The sequence below is a fragment of the Ixodes scapularis genome, unplaced genomic scaffold, assembly GCF_016920785.2.
Source record: "Ixodes scapularis isolate PalLabHiFi unplaced genomic scaffold, ASM1692078v2 PGA_scaffold12__126_contigs__length_90152505, whole genome shotgun sequence".
Lineage (NCBI taxonomy): Eukaryota > Metazoa > Arthropoda > Arachnida > Ixodida > Ixodidae > Ixodes > Ixodes scapularis.
In genome coordinates, this window is record NW_024609838.1 from 89,297,397 (window position 1) to 89,306,561 (window position 9,165).

The 9,165-nt window shown below is 48.1% G+C and overlaps 1 pseudogene; it reads right to left on the reverse strand.

Moving 5' to 3' along the window:
* Positions 1 to 8,093: 8,093 nt before the first annotated feature.
* Positions 8,094 to 8,708, reverse strand: LOC121047613 (annotated as a pseudogene).
* Between the last annotated feature and the right edge of the window lie 457 nt (positions 8,709 to 9,165).

Sequence of the window (9,165 nt, forward strand, 5' to 3'; positions counted from 1 at the left end):
ATGAACGCGTACGTTCAGGTGCGACACGAACCGCCCGCCAAGCCCGGCCAGCCCGGCCTCACTGTGGAGGAGTCCTGCATCAAAGTCAGCAAGCTGCTTGGCGTTGGTGTACGCACCGTCCTCGAGATTAGGAAGCAGGCGAAAGAAACCGAGGGACAAGTTGTGACACTTTCTCGGAAGCGCCCAGCAAGTGAAGGCAAGAGGCGGCGCAAAGTCAGGTACGGTGAGTTCACGTTGTGCGCGCTAAGATCGTGCGTCCACCGTTTCTTTCGACGGAACGAGGTCCCCACGGTCAAGAAGATAACGGCCGAATTCTGCGCGAGCACTGAACTTCCCTCGTTGAAGGCTTGGACTGTGCGTCGCCTTCTCCACGACATCGGATTCGAGCATGACAAGAGGGAACGAAACTCCCGGTTGATTGAACGAGAGGACATAGTCGCCTGGCAGCAGAAGTACCTGCATGAGATCGCACGTCACCGACAAGATGGTCGGAAGATCTTCTACTTGGACGAGACGTGGGTGACAGCAGGGCACACTGTCTCAAAGGTGTGGGTAGACACGACAGTGGCCTCGTCTCACGACGCCTTCATGCGTGGTCTCTCGACTGGCCTCAAGCAGCCATCGGGGAAGGGCCAGCGTCTTATTGTCACCCACATCGGCAGCGATGAAGGCTTCGTCGACGGCTGCCTGGACGTGTTCCGTGGACAAAAAACCGGTGATTACCACGAGGAGATGGATGGCGCCCGCTTCGAGAAGTGGTTCGACGGTGTCCTCGACAAACTGCCGACAGGAAGCGTTATCGTCATGGACAACGCTTCTTACCATTCACGGCGGTTGGAAGCAGTGCCGACGACGAGTTCCCGGAAGGACGACATCCGACAGTGGCTGACGTCTAAGAAAATTTCATGGGACCCCAAGATGGTGAAGAAGCAGCTGCTCGACATTGTGGCCTTGGTGAAGCCACAGCACCTAAAGTATCGTGTGGACACTGCTGCCGAGTTCAAACCCAACGCCGTATCACTGCGAGTTCAACCCCATTGAACTGATATGGGCGCAGATCAAGAACGGCGTTGCTGCCCGAAACACGACGTTCAAGATTGTCGACGTGGGGAGACTCCTCAACGAAGAAGTTGACAAGGTCACCACTGACAACTGGATTAATGCTGTCAGGCACGTTATTGACATTGAAGCAACGTTCCGACGAGGCGGTGCCACAAGTGCCCACATCCAGCCCATCGTCATCCAGCTGGATGGAGAGGACACCCCATCCGAGAGTGACCTGTCTGGTGTCGAGCCCCTTGACGAAGCTTAAGGCCACCATTATGGAGAAAGCGTGGAACATCTCGGAACACAAAACGGTCCTTTTAAGGACCACTTATTTGCTTTAAGATCGGATTGTTGTTCTTGACCACCACTAACCTCCCGTGTCTCATGTTGTCATGCTTCTCTGCTCGTTGCCGAATAGCATTTCGATATGCAGCCACCAGACAAACTTTTTTATTTTTGTTGCGATAATGTCTAAGCTGGTCTATACATTGCACTGTGCCATAAATCACCAGTATAGATTTCAACTTCACGAAAACAAAAGTTTGCAGCCCATCTACGGCAAAGACATCAGATGCCATATTGACCTTTCCCGCTGTCTAAAGATCTTTGCTACGCAGCAAATGTAATTTTGATTGCAAATAAGCTCTTTTTTGTCTAAGAAAAACGACACAACATATCACTGCCAGTGCTCTGCTTTAAAGCATAAATGGGACGTCTGTGGCCATTTACATGACTGAGGCTTCTGGGAATAACAAAGCCGTGTGTTAGCACAGTGGAGAGCGAAATCGCTGTACCAGTACTCTGTTTCTAAGTCTAAAGGGAACGCCTATGGTCATTCACATGACCGAGGCCCCTCTGAAAACAACAATAATGTGAGCCAGCACTGTGGGAAGCTAACTCTTAATGCCAATGACCTGTTTCGAAGCATAAACTGGACGTCAGTGGCCATTCACATGACCGAGGCCACTCTGAGAATAACAATAACGTGCATCAGCGCTGCGGGCAGCTAACTCTAACTGCCAGTGACCTGTTTCGAAGCATAAACTGGACGTCAGTGGCCATCCACACGACCGAGGCCACTCTGAGAATAACAATAATGTGCATCAGCGCTGCGGGCAGCTAACTCTAACTGCCAATGACCTGTTTCGAAGCATAAACTGGACGCCAGTGGCCATCCACACGACCGAGGCCACTCTGAGAATAACAATAACGTGCATCAGCGCTGCGGGCAGCTAACTCTAACTGCCAGTGACCTGTTTCGAAGCATAAACTGGACGTCAGTGGCCATCCACACGTCCGAGGCCACTCTGAGAATAACAATAACGTGCATCAGCGCTGCGGGCAGCTAACTCTAACTGCCAGTGACCTGTTTCGAAGCATAAACTGGACGTCAGTGGCCATCCACACGACCGAGGCCACTCTGAGAATAACAATAACGTGCATCAGCGCTGCGGGCAGCTAACTCTAACTGCCAGTGACCTGTTTCGAAGCATAAACTGGACGTCAGTGGCCATCCACACGACCGAGGCCACTCTGAGAATAACAATAACGTGCATCAGCGCTGCGGGCAGCTAACTCTAACTGCCAGTGACCTGTTTCGAAGCATAAACTGGACGGCAGTGGCCATCCACACGTCCGAGGCCACTCTGAGAATAACAATAACGTGCCTCAGCGCTGCGGGCAGCTAACTCTAACTGCCAGTGACCTGTTTCGAAGCATAAACTGGACGTCAGTGGCCATCCACACGTCTGAGGCCACTCTGAGAATAACAATAACGTGCATCAGCGCTGCGGGCAGCTAACTCTAACTGCCAGTGACCTGTTTCGAAGCATAAACTGGACGTTAGTGGCCATCCACACGTCCGAGGCCACTCTGAGAATAACAATAACGTGCATCAGCGCTGCGGGCAGCTAACTCTAACTGCCAGTGACCTGTTTCGAAGCATAAACTGAACGTTAGTGGCCATCCACACGTCCGAGGCCACTCTGAGAATAACAATAACGTGCATCAGCGCTGCGGGCAGCTAACTCTAACTGCCAGTGACCTGTTTCGAAGCATAAACTGGACGTTAGTGGCAATCCACACGTCCGAGGCCACTCTGAGAATAACAATAACGAGCATCAGCGCTGCGGGCAGCTAACTCTAACTGCCAGTGACCTGTTTCGAAGCATAAACTGGACGTTAGTGGCCATCCACACGTCCGAGGCCACTCTGAGAATAACAATAACGAGCATCGACATATCTTGCTATGTTTCGTCGACAAGATCTTGGTTTGGTTAGGGGTGCGCTGCTTAGTTGGTGAGCAAGGGTACGGGTACATGCACGGGGGCACGACCACCCTTACACGCTGCTGCGAAGCGGCATGTACGGGTGGGCTGGGTGGGTCCACATTTTTCTAATGAACTGCTGGAGACTGTCGCCGCAAAGCGTCGTGAACTGGGTCGGTCGGATAGTTTAATATGTGCTTCAGTGATAAACGCACAACAAAATGTTCCTACAGCGTGAAATTTTTGTGTCGATGAAACTTCACAGCACAGTGTGGCAGTATCAATGAAACGAGTCGTAAAAAGTTGATGAAACGTGTCGATGAAACAACAGGGACCCTTCTTTCCAATGGTTCCATGGAGGCTCTGACAATGAGGACTGCAAGGTTGCCTCCAAGAAGCTCAATGATTTTACACGAGTCTGTCTTTGCCAAGGTAGACCAGAAAGACGATGGCAGATTCTGAAGAGCTCGTTCGCGGCTACGGCCTGGTATGATCCAGAGATAAACATACATCAGAAATGCAATTAGGCGGTTTGAGCTGCTGCTTGATTCAAACATTGTTGATTTTATTGTTATATAAAGACAAATCATTCTGCCACCTGCATTCGGACCAAGATCAAGAGTATTCGGTATGTTTTCAATTCTTGATTTAAACAAATATTTCGCATATAAGAAAGCCACAATTCATGAAGCAGGAAGCTGCCCTTGAAATCAATATTTATTGACCATACTTTTCATCTTTTACAAATTATTAAACCAACGCTGCTATCCAGTATTGTGAACACAATTTCCTTCTTAAGTAAATTGGAAAAATTGGTGCGTGTTTACCGGTAATACCTCAGGCCGCGACGCAAAGCGAGTGGAGGTACAGGCGTCACGTACCCGGGTTTCGAAGCATAAACATACGACTGAGAGCGCCTCGAGAGCAAGCAGAATGTTCGGAAGCATTTGAGAGAACCGAATCTGCTTCCCTCAAATTCTCTGGTATTTCTTCCAAAAGAAGACATCAGCCTCTTAACGTCCAAAACAATATCAATTGAATGTTTGTAACATACGCATCACTGGCTTTATCATTTGTGTGCCACCTGTATGTTACAGCTCATTATTGCGAACGAGGGTGTACCCGCGGGTACTATCGCAATCATAGATTACCGTGCAGCCGATTGCGACGCGGAAACTTGAAAAGGACGCCACGTTTCAAAGATGAATGCATACTGCTTCGAAAGCGTCATTTCAGTAGACAGACTATTTATTAACGCCAGCAAAGGTACGGTCGAAATTGGGTAAAGACACTTACTGTGTTCGCGGTTCACTTATGCCCCTCCCGCACAGCCCACTACACTTATAAAGAAGAGTTTGGTGACCGCTGCATTTTAACGTCGCTCCACGGAAACCACTGCGAAGAAAAGCCGATGCCTTCACGATGTTGAGGCGCAACCCGAGGCACAGAAGCAGACGGCGTTCGACGTATGTACGATGCTAGGCCTTACTCCCGCATCGAAATTTTCGATGGCAATGCTATCGCTGGATTCTCACGCTGTCGCGCAGAACCTATTGCGAATAAAAGTGGACGCGGTTACGACTTAGCGACGTATGCTCGGGTAAGTGAAAAACCGCATTAAAAACAGAATAATTGCTGCAAGATACTCGAGTCGTAGAAAATCTGCTCGGCAGCCATGTTGAAAATATTCATTTGCCAGAACAAGATTGGTTCGGGCAGGTCGTGACGTCACGGAAACAACGGGACGTGATTGGTGGCGGAGGAATACAAGATTCCCTTTGAGGGGCTTTTGCCGCTACCTTCTTGACTTGTAACCGTAGCGTAGCGTCTTCGGTGGTCGCTTGGTCGGTGGGTTCTTGTCGTTGTAGCTTTTTCAGGTATCCGTGGTTCTAGCGTTTGTCTCCGCCGCGGCGTTCAGTTTCAATTACTTTTTTTTTTCTTTCCTCTCGTTGAGAAGCGCACAGAGAGCACATAGAAATGCACGTTGGTCGTCGCGACGACGTAAGCGAGCGATGTTGCCGGCGATGTCAATTTGATCATAAAAAGTGCGTAAAGCTTTGTAGCTGTCGTGGGCGTGGTCGTAGGATCTCATCGTAGCGTGCGAAAAACTTGCGATAATGTCGCTTCGTGAATAAGGAACTTTTCTGAGGTTTTGCTGTAAGATCGTTTTGTGAGTAAGCTCTGTTACCTGTTGCGGACGACGAAGACAAGGCAGACGGGTCGTACAAATACGACTCTAGGCAGAATCGCTTCTCGGCCATCATGGCCTGGTGATGTAGCGGCGTTGGTCGGCGACCATTCACTCGAAGCCGCTCCAGCCGCTCCGCCGGCTCTGCAATATGCTATAGCCCTCGGGTACTTCGACTATGCGAGATTATAACACGCTGACGCCACCAAGTGGCAAGACTCATAACTACGGTATGCTTGGCCCTCCGAGGCATGATGACTTCAAGACCGCGCCGGATTTCCCAAGGTGCATCGCGCTCTTCGACGGCTGGTTTTGAAGCGCTCGCCGAAATCCAGCCATTTAGAACGAAAAATACAGCCATCCGCTTGAAATATGACTATGCGATTATCAGTTACTGGTTTATCTGATTCCATTTGACTTATCTCTAGGTGTTTCGCGTATATTTTAAATTTCGATTCAGTATCCCTTTAAAGGGATACTGAACCACGGAATTTGGTGTCCATAATAAGTGGCGCACGTTCTTTCCACGAGCCAGCAGCCGCCGGTGTGCGCGAGCACAGGCAACAAAAATGACGTCACAGACCTCCATTCGTGGTTGAGATGACAGTGAAATGTATGGGCTTCGGACCAAAGGAGAATAAAGACAAGTTTTTCATCTACACAGTGGTGCCTGGTGTAAAAAGTAAGCGATGAATTGGTCTAACAAGCACGTAGCTTTCACTTGTAGAGATGAAAAGCCTGTCTTTATTCTCCTTTAGTCCGAAGCCCATGCATTTCAGTGTCATCTCAACCGCGAATGGAGGTCCGTGACGTCATGTTTGTTGCGTGTGCTCGCGCACACCGGCGGCTGCTGGCTGGTGGAAAGAACGTGCTCCACTTATTATGGGCACTAAATTCTTTGGTTCAGTATCCCTTTAATTAAAGATTCAGTGCAATTGCTCGCGATTCGATGGAGAAAACGGGAGGATCTGCTAAGCATTCGCGTTTCGAACGCCGGTGTGAATGAGCGGATTTAAGCTGTGTCTTTGTCGTGTCGATCAAAGTTGCATCAGAAACAAATTGGAGACAGTTCACTACACATCGTTGCGATTTTCACGTCTGTACTACACTGATACTACGTTGCTTAAGCAACATGTCGCGCGCTGCAGTCGCGCAACATTTAAATTATGCCGCCTAGAAAACGTTGTACCTTCAACCTTTTTCCGACTTTTAGCGCACGGTTTCCTAGGCAGCATAGAATTCGAAACAGTAGCCTAACGCTGTGCCTTTGTCGTGCTGATCAATGTTGCTTTAGAAACAGATTGGAAACAGTTCACTACACAACGTTGCGATTTCCACGTCTGTACTACAGTAATACCGCGTTGCATAAGAAACATGTCGTGCGCTGCAGTTGCGCAACGTTTAAATTGTGTCGCCTAGCAAACGTTGTACCTTCAACCTTATTCCGACTTTTAGCGCACGGTTTCCTAGGCAGCATGGAATTCGAAACAATAGCCTAACGCTGTGCCTTTGTCGTGCCGATCAATGTTGCATCAGAAACAGATTGGAAACAGTTAACTACACATCGTTGCTATTTTCACGTCTGTACTACACTGATACTACGCTGCTTAAGCAACATGTCGCGCGCTGCAGTCGCGCAACATTTCAATTATGCCGCCTGGAAAACGTTGTACCTTCAACCTTTTTCCGACTTTTAGCACACGGTTTCCCAGGCAGCATGGAATTCGAAACAGTAGCCTAACGCTGTACCTTTGTCGTGCCGATCAATGTTGCGTCAGAAACAGATTGGAAACAGTTAACTACACAATGTTGCGATTTTCACGTCTGTACTACACTGATACTACGTTGCTTAAGCAACATGTCGCGCGCTGCAGTCGCGCAACATTTAAATTATGCCGCCTAGAAAACGTTGTACCTTCAACCTTTTTCCGACTTTAGCGCACGAAACAATGCAGAACTTGCAATACATACATAATCTTAGCAATAAAAAAAATATTGCATGCAGTCGCTCTTGCAAAAATGGACAAATCGCGATTCGGCCATTTTGACACTCTCCGTTTCAAATCATTAGTGACTTCGGACCAGTACGATGTGCTATTACGGTATTGGTGGAGTGGTACACCGAGATATTTACAAGGCGTATCACTCCACCGGACGCCTTCGTATTCGGTTGGCCGCGTCGCCCATGAGCCATGCCAAAACCCAGAGCATTTCTCCCAGTTCACTGCAGCACCAGTTTCATTGCAAAACAGCTTGGTTAGAGAAAGCGCCTCGGTAATACTTTTTTGTCAGCGCAAAAAATGGCAATATCATCAGCGTAAGCTAAGACTTTTACCTCAACCTCCTTTGGGCTATAACCGCGAACGTTCTCGCTTTTAGCGATGCTCAAGCAGAAGGGTTCGAGGTATAAAGCAGAGAGAGGTATGTTTATTTACAGGAAAGCAAAGAGGTCAACCTGCTTGTGTGTGCTGGTTTGCTACTTTGCGTGAAAAGGAAGAGAGCAGAGAGACAGCAGACAGAATAGAGAAGTAAAGAAAGAGTGAGATCACATATCCACTCGTATCCCCCCTCCCCCACACACATCCCACACACATACTAAAACACATATATACGCACTCAAAGATTGGCGAAAAATAAATAGCCACACGTAAATTAAAAAGAGTGATGTCAGTTCACAGCTCTTGGTCCAGGCGGGTGTCCTTTAAGAACCGGAGTAAAGCGTTGGTTGCTTTGGATTCTTTCGCTACTGAAGTCCAGGGTCCTAATATATGGCCGAGCTCCATGTCCTGATCATGTATCTTCAAGGATTGTTTTAGTATTTTCCTTTGGGAACTATATAGTGAACAATGGCAGAGTACATGTTTAATGTCGTGTGTTGTTGAGCATGCTATACAATGCGGTGAATCTACTTGGCCGATCATATGAAGATATTTTCTAGTAAAAGCCACATTCAAGCATATTCGATGCAGCGCAGTTTCTGTTCGTCGTTTTATATTTCCCGGCATTCGGAACTTTAATTCCGGGTCAATATGTTTCAAGTGCGCATAATAGTAGCATGGATCTGTCCATAGTCTGAATGATATTTCTCTCCCAATTTTTCGGACTATATCATTTGCATCTGTCCTTGACAGTGGAATTGCACAGGTATTATCAGCTTCGTGGGCGTCCCTAGCAGCTTTGTCAGCACAAATGTTGCCGGGTATGCCACTATGCCCCGGTACCCACTGTAAGACAATTTCATGTCCCTGACACCTCACATCATGGAACTTCTGCATTATGTCATAAATCAGTTGAGCATTTACGTTATTCTTTCTTTTATGCATGAGTGCGCTGAGAGCGGACTTAGAGTCTACAAATATTGTCCAGTTTTGGGGGTGTTGGGTGCTGATGTAGGCAGCAGCTGCCCGGATAGCCGCAAGTTCAGCTGCTGTCGAGGATGTAATATGGCTCAGTTTCGTTTTGATTGTCGTGCTAGTTGACGGAATATAGGCTCCAATGGATGATGATATAAAGTTAGTTGACCCGTCCGTATATATGTGTCGCGATGAGAGATAGGCATGATGTATATACTCAAGTGTTAGCTGCATCATAACAGGTGTTGGGGTTGCTGCTTTTTGCGTAACACCGGGGATGTTCAATTTAATGTCGATAGGACTGCACGTC